Raw genomic sequence first — 16729 nt, forward strand, 5'->3', positions numbered from 1 at the left:
TTTCTCGGCATGGGATTTTGACATGTTACCCAAACCAAAAGGAATGAGTGGGAAACAATCAAGACAACAGATAGTAGCACTTGCATTTGAATGAGTTTCAAGCATGCTTGGGTACTCGTGTGATCTGAGTGACTCAGTTTTGGAATACAACTGTCGCGTGGTAAACCGCGACATCCAGGAACCCCGGAGTTTCTGAAAAAAAATTTTCTCCGATTTTCACGAAATTACTTTTCATCAACTTGAAGTGGGCTAAAAATCCATCCCTGAAAATAAAAATTCTCTGAGTAGTGTGGAAATGCTGATCCTTACCCTACCTGGGGTGTCCACTGAGCATTTCCGCGAACTCTAGTTGAAGTTCTCTAGGCATGGGATTTTGACATGTTACCCAAACCAAAAGGAATGAGTGGGAAACAATCAAGACAACAGATAGAAGCACTTGCATTTGAATGAGTTTCAAGCATGCTTGGGTACTCGTTTGATCTGAGAGACTCAGTTTTGGAATACAACTGTCGCGTGGTGCACCGCGACATCCAGGCACCCCGGAGTTTCTGAAAAAAAATTTTCTCCGATTTTCACGAAACTACTTTTCATCAACTTGAATTGGGCTAAAAATCCATCCCTGAAAATAAAAATTCCCTGAGTAGTGTGGAAATGCTGATCCTTACCCTACCTGGGGTGTCCACTGAGCATTTCCACGAACTCTATCTGAAGTTCTCTGGGCATGGGATTTTGACATGTTACCCAAACCAAAAGGAATGAGTGGGAAACAATCAAGACAACAGATAGAAGCACTTGCATTTGAATGAGTTTCAAGCATGCTTGGGTACTCGTGTGATCTGAGTAACTCAGTTTTGGAATACAACTGTCGCGTGGTGCACCGCGACATCCAGGCACCCCGGAGTTTCTGAAAAAAAATTTTCTCCGATTTTCACGAAACTACTTTCCATCAACTTGAATTGGGCTAAAAATCCATCCCTGAAAATAAAAATTCTCTGAGTAGTGTGGAAATGCTGATCCTTACCCTACCTGGGGTGTCCACTGAGCATTTCCACGAACTCTATCTGAAGTTCTCTGGGCATGGGATTTTGACATGTTACCCAAACCAAAAGGAATGAGTGGGAAACAATCAAGACAACAGATAGAAGCACTTGCATTTGAATGAGTTTCAAGCATGCTTGGGTACTCGTGTGATCTGAGTAACTCAGTTTTGGAATACAACTGTCGCGTGGTGCACCGCGACATCCAGGCACCCCGGAGTTTCTGAAAAAAAATTTTCTCAGATTTTCACGAAACTACTTTTCATCAACTTGAATTGGGCTAAAAATCCATCCCTGAAAATAAAAATTCTCTGAGTAGTGTGGAAATGCTGATCCTTACCCTACCTGGGGTGTCCACTGAGCATTTCCGCGAACTCTAGTTGAAGTTTTCTCGGCATGGGATTTTGACATGTTACCCAAACCAAAAGGAATGAGTGGGAAACAATCAAGACAACAGATAGTAGCACTTGCATTTGAATGAGTTTCAAGCATGCTTGGGTACTCGTGTGATCTGAGTGACTCAGTTTTGGAATACAACTGTCGCGTGGTACACCGCGACATCCAGGCACCCCGGAGTTTCTGAAAAAAAATTTTCTCCGATTTTCACGAAATTACTTTTCATCAACTTGAAGTGGGCTAAAAATCCATCCCTGAAAATAAAAATTCTCTGAGTAGTGTGGAAATGCTGATCCTTACCCTACCTGGGGTGTCCACTGAGCATTTCCGCGAACTCTAGTTGAAGTTCTGTAGGCATGGGATTTTGACATGTTACCCAAACCAAAAGGAATGAGTGGGAAACAATCAAGACAACAGATAGAAGCACTTGCATTTGAATGAGTTTCAAGCATGCTTGGGTACTCGTGTGATCTGAGTGACTCAGTTTTGGAATACAACTGTCGCGTGGTGCACCGCGACATCCAGGCACCCCGGAGTTTCTGAAAAAAAATTTTCTCCGATTTTCACGAAACTACTTTTCATCAACTTGAATTGGGCTAAAAATCCATCCCTGAAAATAAAAATTCTCTGAGTAGTGTGGAAATGCTGATCCTTACCCTACCTGGGGTGTCCACTGAGCATTTCCACGAACTCTATCTGAAGTTCTCTGGGCATGGGATTTTGACATGTTACCCAAACCAAAAGGAATGAGTGGGAAACAATCAAGACAACAGATAGAAGCACTTGCATTTGAATGAGTTTCAAGCATGCTTGGGTACTCGTGTGATCTGAGTGACTCAGTTTTGGAATACAACTGTCGCGTGGTGCACCGCGACATCCAGGCACCCCGGAGTTTCTGAAAAAAAATTTTCTGCAATTTTCACGAAACCACTTTTCTTCAACTTGAATTGGGCTAAAAATCCATCCCTGAAAATAAAAATTCTCTGAGTACTGTGGAAATGCTGATCCTTACCCTACCTGGGGTGTCCACTGAGCATTTCCGCGAACTCTAGTTGAAGTTTTCTAGGCATGGGATTTTGACATGTTACCCAAACCAAAAGGAATAAGTGGGAAACAATCAAGACAACAGATAGAAGCACTTGCATTTGAATGAGTTTCAAGCATGCTTGGGTACTCGTGTGATCTGAGAGACTCAGTTTTGGAATACAACTGTCGCGTGGTGCACCGCGACATCCAGGCACCCCGGAGTTTCTGAAAAAAAATTTTCTCCGATTTTCACGAAATTACTTTTCATCAACTTGAAGTGGGCTAAAAATCCATCCCTGAAAATAAAAATTCTCTGAGTAGTGTGGAAATGCTGATCCTTACCCTACCTGGGGTGTCCACTGAGCATTTCCGCGAACTCTAGTTGAAGTTCTGTAGGCATGGGATTTTGACATGTTACCCAAACCAAAAGGAATGAGTGGGAAACAATCAAGACAACAGATAGAAGCACTTGCATTTGAATGAGTTTCAAGCATGCTTGGGTACTCGTGTGATCTGAGTGACTCAGTTTTGGAATACAACTGTCGCGTGGTGCACCGCGACATCCAGGCACCCCGGAGTTTCTGAAAAAAAATTTTCTCCGATTTTCACGAAACTACTTTTCATCAACTTGAATTGGGCTAAAAATCCATCCCTGAAAATAAAAATTCTCTGAGTAGTGTAGAAATGCTGATCCTTACCCTACCTGGGGTGTCCACTGAGCATTTCCACGAACTCTATCTGAAGTTCTCTGGGCATGGGATTTTGACATGTTACCCAAACCAAAAGGAATGAGTGGGAAACAATCAAGACAACAGATAGAAGCACTTGCATTTGAATGAGTTTCAAGCATGCTTGGGTACTCGTGTGATCTGAGTGACTCAGTTTTGGAATACAACTGTCGCGTGGTGCACCGCGACATCCAGGCACCCCGGAGTTTCTGAAAAAAAATTTTCTGCAATTTTCACGAAACCACTTTTCTTCAACTTGAATTGGGCTAAAAATCCATCCCTGAAAATAAAAATTCTCTGAGTACTGTGGAAATGCTGATCCTTACCCTACCTGGGGTGTCCACTGAGCATTTCCGCGAACTCTAGTTGAAGTTTTCTAGGCATGGGATTTTGACATGTTACCCAAACCAAAAGGAATAACTGGGAAACAATCAAGACAACAGATAGAAGCACTTGCATTTGAATGAGTTTCAAGCATGCTTGGGTACTCGTGTGATCTGAGAGACTCAGATTTGTAATACAACTGTCGCGTGGTGCACCGCGACATCCAGGCACCCCGGAGTTTCTGAAAAAAAATTTTCTCCGATTTTCACGAAACTACTTTTCATCAACTTGAATTGGGCTAAAAATCCATCCCTGAAAATAAAAATTCTCTGAGTAGTGTGGAAATGCTGATCCTTACCCTACCTGGGGTGTCCACTGAGCATTTCCACGAACTCTATCTGAAGTTCTCTGGGCATGGGATTTTGACATGTTACCCAAACCAAAAGGAATGAGTGGGAAACAATCAAGACAACAGATAGAAGCACTTGCATTTGAATGAGTTTCAAGCATGCTTGGGTACTCGTGTGATCTGAGTAACTCAGTTTTGGAATACAACTGTCGCGTGGTGCACCGCGACATCCAGGCACCCCGGAGTTTCTGAAAAAAAATTTTCTCCGATTTTCACGAAACTACTTTTCATCAACTTGAATTGGGCTAAAAATCCATCCCTGAAAATAAAAATTCTCTGAGTAGTGTGGAAATGCTGATCCTTACCCTACCTGGGGTGTCCATTGAGCATTTCCACGAACTCTATCTGAAGTTCTCTGGGCATGGGATTTTGACATGTTACCCAAACCAAAAGGAATGAGTGGGAAACAATCAAGACAACAGATAGAAGCACTTGCATTTGAATGAGTTTCAAGCATGCTTGGGTACTCGTGTGATCTGAGTAACTCAGTTTTGGAATACAACTGTCGCGTGGTGCACCGCGACATCCAGGCACCCCGGAGTTTCTGAAAAAAAATTTTCTCCGATTTTCACGAAACTACTTTTCATCAACTTGAATTGGGCTAAAAATCCATCCGTGAAAATAAAAATTCTCTGAGTAGCGTGGAAATGCTGATCCTTACCCTACCTGGGGTGTCCACTGAGCATTTCCGCGAACTCTAGTTGAAGTTTTCTCGGCATGGGATTTTGACATGTTACCCAAACCAAAAGGAATGAGTGGGAAACAATCAAGACAACAGATAGTAGCACTTGCATTTGAATGAGTTTCAAGCATGCTTGGGTACTCGTGTGATCTGAGTGACTCAGTTTTGGAATACAACTGTCGCGTGGTACACCGCGACATCCAGGAACCCCGGAGTTTCTGAAAAAAAAATTTCTCCGATTTTCACGAAATTACTTTTCATCAACTTGAAGTGGGCTAAAAATCCATCCCTGAAAATAAAAATTCTCTGAGTAGTGTGGAAATGCTGATCCTTACCCTACCTGGGGTGTCCACTGAGCATTTCCGCGAACTCTAGTTGAAGTTCTCTAGGCATGGGATTTTGACATGTTACCCAAACCAAAAGGAATGAGTGGGAAACAATCAAGACAACAGATAGAAGCACTTGCATTTGAATGAGTTTCAAGCATGCTTGGGTACTCGTGTGATCTGAGAGACTCAGTTTTGGAATACAACTGTCGCGTGGTGCACCGCGACATCCAGGCACCCCGGAGTTTCTGAAAAAAAATTTTCTCCGATTTTCACAAAACTACTTTTCATCAACTTGAATTGGGCTAAAAATCCATCCCTGAAAATAAAAATTCTCTGAGTAGTGTGGAAATGCTGATCCTTACTCTACCTGGGGTGTCCACTGAGCATTTCCACGAACTCTATCTGAAGTTCTCTGGGCATGGGATTTTGACATGTTACCCAAACCAAAAGGAATGAGTGGGAAACAATCAAGACAACAGATAGAAGCACTTGCATTTGAATGAGTTTCAAGCATGCTTGGGTACTCGTGTGATCTGAGTAACTCAGTTTTGGAATACAACTGTCGCGTGGTGCACCGCGACATCCAGGCACCCCGGAGTTTCTGAAAAAAAATTTTCTCCGATTTTCACGAAACTACTTTTCATCAACTTGAATTGGGCTAAAAATCCATCCCTGAAAATAAAAATTCCCTGAGTAGTGTGGAAATGCTGATCCTTACCCTACCTGGGGTGTCCACTGAGCATTTCCACGAACTCTATCTGAAGTTCTCTGGGCATGGGATTTTGACATGTTACCCAAACCAAAAGGAATGAGTGGGAAACAATCAAGACAACAGATAGAAGCACTTGCATTTGAATGAGTTTCAAGCATGCTTGGGTACTCGTGTGATCTGAGTAACTCAGTTTTGGAATACAACTGTCGCGTGGTGCACCGCGACATCCAGGCACCCCGGAGTTTCTGAAAAAAAATTTTCTCCGATTTTCACGAAACTACTTTTCATCAACTTGAATTGGGCTAAAAATCCATCCCTGAAAATAAAAATTCCCTGAGTAGTGTGGAAATGCTGATCCTTACCCTACCTGGGGTGTCCACTGAGCATTTCCACGAACTCTATCTGAAGTTCTCTGGGCATGGGATTTTGACATGTTACCCAAACCAAAAGGAATGAGTGGGAAACAATCAAGACAACAGATAGAAGCACTTGCATTTGAATGAGTTTCAAGCATGCTTGGGTACTCGTGTGATCTGAGTAACTCAGTTTTGGAATACAACTGTCGCGTGGTGCACCGCGACATCCAGGCACCCCGGAGTTTCTGAAAAAAAATTTTCTCAGATTTTCACGAAACTACTTTTCATCAACTTGAATTGGGCTAAAAATCCATCCCTGAAAATAAAAATTCTCTGAGTAGTGTGGAAATGCTGATCCTTACCCTATCTGGGGTGTCCACTGAGCATTTCCACGAACTCTATCTGAAGTTCTCTGGGCATGGGATTTTGACATGTTACCCAAACCAAAAGGAATGAGTGGGAAACAATCAAGACAACAGATAGAAGCACTTGCATTTGAATGAGTTTCAAGCATGCTTGGGTACTCGTGTGATCTGAGTGACTCAGTTTTGGAATACAACTGTCGCGTGGTGCACCGCGACATCCAGGCACCCCGGAGTTTCTGAAAAAAAATTTTCTCCGATTTTCACGAAACTACTTTTCATCAACTTGAATTGGGCTAAAAATCCATCCCTGAAAATAAAAATTCTCTGAGTAGCGTGGAAATGCTGATCCTTACCCTACCTGGGGTGTCCACTGAGCATTTCCGCGAACTCTAGTTGAAGTTTTCTCGGCATGGGATTTTGACATGTTACCCAAACCAAAAGGAATGAGTGGGAAACAATCAAGACAACAGATAGTAGCACTTGCATTTGAATGAGTTTCAAGCATGCTTGGGTACTCGTGTGATCTGAGTGACTCAGTTTTGGAATACAACTGTCGCGTGGTACACCGCGACATCCAGGCACCCCGGAGTTTCTGAAAAAAAATTTTCTCCGATTTTCACGAAATTACTTTTCATCAACTTGAAGTGGGCTAAAAATCCATCCCTGAAAATAAAAATTCTCTGAGTAGTGTGGAAATGCTGATCCTTACCCTACCTGGGGTGTCCACTGAGCATTTCCGCGAACTCTAGTTGAAGTTCTGTAGGCATGGGATTTTGACATGTTACCCAAACCAAAAGGAATGAGTGGGAAACAATCAAGACAACAGATAGAAGCACTTGCATTTGAATGAGTTTCAAGCATGCTTGGGTACTCGTGTGATCTGAGTGACTCAGTTTTGGAATACAACTGTCGCGTGGTGCACCGCGACATCCAGGCACCCCGGAGTTTCTGAAAAAAAATTTTCTGCAATTTTCACGAAACCACTTTTCTTCAACTTGAATTGGGCTAAAAATCCATCCCTGAAAATAAAAATTCTCTGAGTACTGTGGAAATGCTGATCCTTACCCTACCTGGGGTGTCCACTGAGCATTTCCGCGAACTCTAGTTGAAGTTTTCTAGGCATGGGATTTTGACATGTTACCCAAACCAAAAGGAATAAGTGGGAAACAATCAAGACAACAGATAGAAGCACTTGCATTTGAATGAGTTTCAAGCATGCTTGGGTACTCGTGTGATCTGAGAGACTCAGTTTTGGAATACAACTGTCGCGTGGTGCACCGCGACATCCAGGCACCCCGGAGTTTCTGAAAAAAAATTTTCTCCGATTTTCACAAAACTACTTTTCATCAACTTGAATTGGGCTAAAAATCCATCCCTGAAAATAAAAATTCTCTGAGTAGTGTGGAAATGCTGATCCTTACCCTACCTGGGGTGTCCACTGAGCATTTCCACGAACTCTATCTGAAGTTCTCTGGGCATGGGATTTTGACATGTTACCCAAACCAAAAGGAATGAGTGGGAAACAATCAAGACAACAGATAGAAGCACTTGCATTTGAATGAGTTTCAAGCATGCTTGGGTACTCGTGTGATCTGAGTAACTCAGTTTTGGAATACAACTGTCGCGTGGTGCACCGCGACATCCAGGCACCCCGGAGTTTCTGAAAAAAAATTTACTCCGATTTTCACGAAACTACTTTTCATCAACTTGAATTGGGCTAAAAATCCATCCCTGAAAATAAAAATTCTCTGAGTAGTGTGGAAATGCTGATCCTTACCCTACCTGGGGTGTCCACTGAGCATTTCCACGAACTCTATCTGAAGTTCTCTGGGCATGGGATTTTGACATGTTACCCAAACCAAAAGGAATGAGTGGGAAACAATCAAGACAACAGATAGAAGCACTTGCATTTGAATGAGTTTCAAGCATGCTTGGGTACTCGTGTGATCTGAGTAACTCAGTTTTGGAATACAACTGTCGCGTGGTGCACCGCGACATCCAGGCACCCCGGAGTTTCTGAAAAAAAATTTTCTCCGATTTTCACGAAACTACTTTTCATCAACTTGAATTGGGCTAAAAATCCATCCCTGAAAATAAAAATTCTCTGAGTAGTGTGGAAATGCTGATCCTTACCCTACCTGGGGTGTCCACTCAGCATTTCCACGAACTCTATCTGAAGTTCTCTGGGCATGGGATTTTGACATGTTACCCAAACCAAAAGGAATGAGTGGGAAACAATCAAGACAACAGATAGAAGCACTTGCATTTGAATGAGTTTCAAGCATGCTTGGGTACTCGTGTGATCTGAGTAACTCAGTTTTGGAATACAACTGTCGCGTGGTGCACCGCGACATCCAGGCACCCCGGAGTTTCTGAAAAAAAATTTTCTCCGATTTTCACGAAACTACTTTTCATCAACTTGAATTGGGCTAAAAATCCATCCGTGAAAATAAAAATTCTCTGAGTAGCGTGGAAATGCTGATCCTTACCCTACCTGGGGTGTCCACTGAGCATTTCCGCGAACTCTAGTTGAAGTTTTCTCGGCATGGGATTTTGACATGTTACCCAAACCAAAAGGAATGAGTGGGAAACAATCAAGACAACAGATAGTAGCACTTGCATTTGAATGAGTTTCAAGCATGCTTGGGTACTCGTGTGATCTGAGTGACTCAGTTTTGGAATACAACTGTCGCGTGGTACACCGCGACATCCAGGAACCCCGGAGTTTCTGAAAAAAAATTTTCTCCGATTTTCACGAAATTACTTTTCATCAACTTGAAGTGGGCTAAAAATCCATCCCTGAAAATAAAAATTCTCTGAGTAGTGTGGAAATGCTGATCCTTACCCTACCTGGGGTGTCCACTGAGCATTTCCGCGAACTCTAGTTGAAGTTCTCTAGGCATGGGATTTTGACATGTTACCCAAACCAAAAGGAATGAGTGGGAAACAATCAAGACAACAGATAGAAGCACTTGCATTTGAATGAGTTTCAAGCATGCTTGGGTACTCGTGTGATCTGAGAGACTCAGTTTTGGAATACAACTGTCGCGTGGTGCACCGCGACATCCAGGCACCCCGGAGTTTCTGAAAAAAAATTTTCTCCGATTTTCACAAAACTACTTTTCATCAACTTGAATTGGGCTAAAAATCCATCCCTGAAAATAAAAATTCTCTGAGTAGTGTGGAAATGCTGATCCTTACCCTACCTGGGGTGTCCACTGAGCATTTCCACGAACTCTATCTGAAGTTCTCTGGGCATGGGATTTTGACATGTTACCCAAACCAAAAGGAATGAGTGGGAAACAATCAAGACAACAGATAGAAGCACTTGCATTTGAATGAGTTTCAAGCATGCTTGGGTACTCGTGTGATCTGAGTAACTCAGTTTTGGAATACAACTGTCGCGTGGTGCACCGCGACATCCAGGCACCCCGGAGTTTCTGAAAAAAAATTTTCTCCGATTTTCACGAAACTACTTTTCATCAACTTGAATTGGGCTAAAAATCCATCCGTGAAAATAAAAATTCTCTGAGTAGCGTGGAAATGCTGATCCTTACCCTACCTGGGGTGTCCACTGAGCATTTCCGCGAACTCTAGTTGAAGTTTTCTCGGCATGGGATTTTGACATGTTACCCAAACCAAAAGGAATGAGTGGGAAACAATCAAGACAACAGATAGTAGCACTTGCATTTGAATGAGTTTCAAGCATGCTTGGGTACTCGTGTGATCTGAGTGACTCAGTTTTGGAATACAACTGTCGCGTGGTACACCGCGACATCCAGGAACCCCGGAGTTTCTGAAAAAAAATTTTCTCCGATTTTCACGAAATTACTTTTCATCAACTTGAAGTGGGCTAAAAATCCATCCCTGAAAATAAAAATTCTCTGAGTAGTGTGGAAATGCTGATCCTTACCCTACCTGGGGTGTCCACTGAGCATTTCCGCGAACTCTAGTTGAAGTTCTCTAGGCATGGGATTTTGACATGTTACCCAAACCAAAAGGAATGAGTGGGAAACAATCAAGACAACAGATAGAAGCACTTGCATTTGAATGAGTTTCAAGCATGCTTAGGTACTCGTGTGATCTGAGTAACTCAGTTTTGGAATACAACTGTCGCGTGGTGCACCGCGACATCCAGGCACCCCGGAGTTTCTGAAAAAAAATTTTCTCCGATTTTCATGAAACTACTTTTCATCAACTTGAATTGGGCTAAAAATCCATCCCTGAAAATAAAAATTCTCTGAGTAGTGTGGAAATGCTGATCCTTACCCTACCTGGGGTGTCCACTGAGCATTTCCACGAACTCTATCTGAAGTTCTCTGGGCATGGGATTTTGACATGTTACCCAAACCAAAAGGAATGAGTGGGAAACAATCAAGACAACAGATAGAAGCACTTGCATTTGAATGAGTTTCAAGCATGCTTGGGTACTCGTGTGATCTGAGTGACTCAGTTTTGGAATACAACTGTCGCGTGGTGCACCGCGACATCCAGGCACCCTGGAGTTTCTGAAAAAAAATTTTCTCCGATTTTCACGAAACTACTTTTCATCAACTTGAATTGGGCTAAAAATCCATCCCTGAAAATAAAAATTCTCTGAGTAGTGTGGAAATGCTGATCCTTACCCTACCTGGGGTGTCCACTGAGCATTTCCACGAACTCTATCTGAAGTTCTCTGGGCATGGGATTTTGACATGTTACCCAAACCAAAAGGAATGAGTGGGAAACAATCAAGACAACAGATAGAAGCACTTGCATTTGAATGAGTTTCAAGCATGCTTGGGTACTCGTGTGATCTGAGAGACTCAGTTTTGGAATACAACTGTCGCGTCGTGCACCGCGACATCCAGGCAACCCGGAGTTTCTGAAAAAAAATTTTCTCCGATTTTCACGAAACTACTTTTCATCAACTTGAATTGGGCTAAAAATCCATCCCTGAAAATAAATATTCTCTGAGTAGTGTGGAAATGCTGATCCTTACCCTACCTGGGGTGTCCACTGAGCATTTCCACGAACTCTATCTGAAGTTCTCTGGGCATGGGATTTTGACATGTTACCCAAACCAAAAGGAATGAGTGGGAAACAATCAAGACAACAGATAGAAGCACTTGCATTTGAATGAGTTTCAAGCATGCTTGGGTACTCGTGTGATCTGAGTAACTCAGTTTTGGAATACAACTGTCGCGTGGTGCACCGCGACATCCAGGCACCCCGGAGTTTCTGAAAAAAAATTTTCTCCGATTTTCACGAAACTACTTTTCATCAACTTGAATTGGGCTAAAAATCCATCCCTGAAAATAAAAATTCTCTGAGTAGTGTGGAAATGCTGATCCTTACCCTACCTGGGGTGTCCACTGAGCATTTCCACGAACTCTATCTGTTCTCTGGGCATGGGATTTTGACATGTTACCCAAACCAAAAGGAATGAGTGGGAAACAATCAAGACAACAGATAGAAGCACTTGCATTTGAATGAGTTTCAAGCATGCTTGGGTACTCGTGTGATCTGAGTGACTCAGTTTTGGAATACAACTGTCGCGTGGTGCACCGCGACATCCAGGCACCCCGGAGTTTCTGAAAAAAAATTTTCTCTGATTTTCACGAAACTACTTTTCATCAACTTGAATTGGGCTAAAAATCCATCCCTGAAAATAAAAATTCTCTGAGTAGTGTGGAAATGCTGATCCTTACCCTACCTGGGATGTCCACTGAGCATTTCCAAGAACTCTATCTGAAGTTCTCTGGGCATGGGATTTTGACATGTTACCCAAACCAAAAGGAATGAGTGGGAAACAATCAAGACAACAGATAGAAGCACTTGCATTTGAATGAGTTTCAAGCATGCTTGGGTACTCGTGTGATCTGAGTAACTCAGTTTTGGAATACAACTGTCGCGTGGTGCACCGCGACATCCAGGCACCCCGGAGTTTCTGAAAAAAAATTTTCTCCGATTTTCACGAAAATACTTTTCATCAACTTAAATTGGGCTAAAAATCCATCCCTGAAAATAAAAATTCTCTGATTAGTGTGGAAATGCTGATCCTTACCCTACCTGGGGTGTCCACTGAGCATTTCCACGAACTCTATCTGAAGTTCTCTGGGCATGGGATTTTGACATGTTACCCAAACCAAAAGGAATGAGTGGGAAACAATCAAGACAACAGATAGAAGCACTTGCATTTGAATGAGTTTCAAGCATGCTTGGGTACTCGTGTGATCTGAGTGACTCAGTTTTGGAATACAACTGTCGCGTGGTGCACCGCGACATCCAGGCACCCCGGAGTTTCTGAAAAAAAATTTTCTCCGATTTTCACGAAACTACTTTTCATCAACTTGAATTGGGCTAAAAATCCATCCCTGAAAATAAAAATTCTCTGAGTAGTGTGGAAATGCTGATCCTTACCCTACCTGGGGTGTCCACTGAGCATTTCCGCGAACTCTAGTTGAAGTTTTCTAGGCATGGGATTTTGACATGTTACCCAAACCAAAAGGAATGAGTGGGAAACAATCAAGACAACAGATAGAAGCACTTGCATTTGAATGAGTTTCAAGCATGCTTGGGTACTCGTGTGATCTGAGAGACTCAGTTTTGGAATACAACTGTCGCGTGGTGCACCGCGACATCCAGGCACCCCGGAGTTTCTGAAAAAAAATTTTCTCCTATTTTCACGAAACTACTTTTCATCAACTTGAATTGGGCTAAAAATCCATCCCTGAAAATAAAAATTCTCTGAGTAGTGTGGAAATGCTGATCCTTACCCTACCTGGGGTGTCCACTGAGCATTTCCACGAACTCTATCTGAAGTTCTCTGGGCATGGGATTTTGACATGTTACCCAAACCAAAAGGAATGAGTGGGAAACAATCAAGACAACAGATAGAAGCACTTGAATTTGAATGAGTTTCAAGCATGCTTGGGTACTCGTGTGATCTGAGAGACTCAGTTTTGGAATACAACTGTCGCGTCGTGCACCGCGACATCCAGGCAACCCGGAGTTTCTGAAAAAAAAATTTTCTCCGATTTTCACGAAACTACTTTTCATCAACTTGAATTGGGCTAAAAATCCATCCCTGAAAATAAAAATTCTCTGAGTAGTGTGGAAATGCTGATCCTTACCCTACCTGGGGTGTCCACTGAGCATTTCCACGAACTCTATCTGAAGTTCTCTGGGCATGGGATTTTGACATGTTACCCAAACCAAAAGGAATGAGTGGGAAACAATCAAGACAACAGATAGAAGCATTTGAATGAGTTTCAAGCATGCTTGGGTACTCGTGTGATCTGAGTAACTCAGTTTTGGAATACAACTGTCGCGTGGTGCACCGCGACATCCAGGCACCCCGGAGTTTCTGAAAAAAAATTTTCTCCGATTTTCACGAAACTACTTTTCATCAACTTGAATTGGGCTAAAAATCCATCCCTGAAAATAAAAATTCTCTGAGTAGTGTGGAAATGCTGATCCTTACCCTACCTGGGGTGTCCACTGAGCATTTCCACGAACTCTATCTGTTCTCTGGGCATGGGATTTTGACATGTTACCCAAACCAAAAGGAATGAGTGGGAAACAATCAAGACAACAGATAGAAGCACTTGCATTTGAATGAGTTTCAAGCATGCTTGGGTACTCGTGTGATCTGAGTGACTCAGTTTTGGAATACAACTGTCGCGTGGTGCACCGCGACATCCAGGCACCCCGGAGTTTCTGAAAAAAAATTTTCTCTGATTTTCACGAAACTACTTTTCATCAACTTGAATTGGGCTAAAAATCCATCCCTGAAAATAAAAATTCTCTGAGTAGTGTGGAAATGCTGATCCTTACCCTACCTGGGATGTCCACTGAGCATTTCCAAGAACTCTATCTGAAGTTCTCTGGGCATGGGATTTTGACATGTTACCCAAACCAAAAGGAATGAGTGGGAAACAATCAAGACAACAGATAGAAGCACTTGCATTTGAATGAGTTTCAAGCATGCTTGGGTACTCGTGTGATCTGAGTAACTCAGTTTTGGAATACAACTGTCGCGTGGTGCACCGCGACATCCAGGCACCCCGGAGTTTCTGAAAAAAAATTTTCTCCGATTTTCACGAAAATACTTTTCATCAACTTAAATTGGGCTAAAAATCCATCCCTGAAAATAAAAATTCTCTGATTAGTGTGGAAATGCTGATCCTTACCCTACCTGGGGTGTCCACTGAGCATTTCCACGAACTCTATCTGAAGTTCTCTGGGCATGGGATTTTGACATGTTACCCAAACCAAAAGGAATGAGTGGGAAACAATCAAGACAACAGATAGAAGCACTTGCATTTGAATGAGTTTCAAGCATGCTTGGGTACTCGTGTGATCTGAGTGACTCAGTTTTGGAATACAACTGTCGCGTGGTGCACCGCGACATCCAGGCACCCCGGAGTTTCTGAAAAAAAATTTTCTCCGATTTTCACGAAACTACTTTTCATCAACTTGAATTGGGCTAAAAATCCATCCCTGAAAATAAAAATTCTCTGAGTAGTGTGGAAATGCTGATCCTTACCCTACCTGGGGTGTCCACTGAGCATTTCCGCGAACTCTAGTTGAAGTTTTCTAGGCATGGGATTTTGACATGTTACCCAAACCAAAAGGAATGAGTGGGAAACAATCAAGACAACAGATAGAAGCACTTGCATTTGAATGAGTTTCAAGCATGCTTGGGTACTCGTGTGATCTGAGAGACTCAGTTTTGGAATACAACTGTCGCGTGGTGCACCGCGACATCCAGGCACCCCGGAGTTTCTGAAAAAAAATTTTCTCCTATTTTCACGAAACTACTTTTCATCAACTTGAATTGGGCTAAAAATCCATCCCTGAAAATAAAAATTCTCTGAGTAGTGTGGAAATGCTGATCCTTACCCTACCTGGGGTGTCCACTGAGCATTTCCACGAACTCTATCTGAAGTTCTCTGGGCATGGGATTTTGACATGTTACCCAAACCAAAAGGAATGAGTGGGAAACAATCAAGACAACAGATAGAAGCACTTGCATTTGAATGAGTTTCAAGCATGCTTGGGTACTCGTGTGATCTGAGTAACTCAGTTTTGGAATACAACTGTCGCGTGGTGCACCGCGACATCCAGGCACCCCGGAGTTTCTGAAAAAAAATTTTCTCCGATTTTCACGAAACTACTTTTCATCAACTTGAATTGGGCTAAAAATCCATCCCTGAAAATAAAAATTCCCTGAGTAGTGTGGAAATGCTGATCCTTACCCTACCTGGGGTGTCCACTGAGCATTTCCACGAACTCTATCTGAAGTTCTCTGGGCATGGGATTTTGACATGTTACCCAAACCAAAAGGAATGAGTGGGAAACAATCAAGACAACAGATAGAAGCACTTGCATTTGAATGAGTTTCAAGCATGCTTGGGTACTCGTGTGATCTGAGTAACTCAGTTTTGGAATACAACTGTCGCGTGGTGCACCGCGACATCCAGGCACCCCGGAGTTTCTGAAAAAAAATTTTCTCCGATTTTCACGAAACTACTTTTCATCAACTTGAATTGGGCTAAAAATCCATCCGTGAAAATAAAAATTCTCTGAGTAGCGTGGAAATGCTGATCCTTACCCTACCTGGGGTGTCCACTGATCATTTCCGCGAACTCTAGTTGAAGTTTTCTCGGCATGGGATTTTGACATGTTACCCAAACCAAAAGGAATGAGTGGGAAACAATCAAGACAACAGATAGTAGCACTTGCATTTGAATGAGTTTCAAGCATGCTTGGGTACTCGTGTGATCTGAGTGACTCAGTTTTGGAATACAACTGTCGCGTGGTACACCGCGACATCCAGGAACCCCGGAGTTTCTGAAAAAAAATTTTCTCCGATTTTCACGAAATTACTTTTCATCAACTTGAAGTGGGCTAAAAATCCATCCCTGAAAATAAAAATTCTCTGAGTAGTGTGGAAATGCTGATCCTTACCCTACCTGGGGTGTCCACTGAGCATTTCCGCGAACTCTAGTTGAAGTTCTCTAGGCATGGGATTTTGACATGTTACCCAAACCAAAAGGAATGAGTGGGAAACAATCAAGACAACAGATAGAAGCACTTGCATTTGAATGAGTTTCAAGCATGCTTAGGTACTCGTGTGATCTGAGTAACTCAGTTTTGGAATACAACTGTCGCGTGGTGCACCGCGACATCCAGGCACCCCGGAGTTTCTGAAAAAAAATTTTCTCCGATTTTCATGAAACTACTTTTCATCAACTTGAATTGGGCTAAAAATCCATCCCTGAAAATAAAAATTCTCTGAGTAGTGTGGAAATGCTGATCCTTACCCTACCTGGGGTGTCCACTGAGCATTTCCAAGAACTCTATCTGAAGTTCTCTGGG

Source organism: Lepisosteus platostomus, chromosome 9 (genome assembly GCF_059453375.1).
Source record: "Lepisosteus platostomus isolate fLepPlt1 chromosome 9, fLepPlt1.hap1, whole genome shotgun sequence".
In the NCBI taxonomy this organism is placed as follows: domain Eukaryota; kingdom Metazoa; phylum Chordata; class Actinopteri; order Semionotiformes; family Lepisosteidae; genus Lepisosteus; species Lepisosteus platostomus.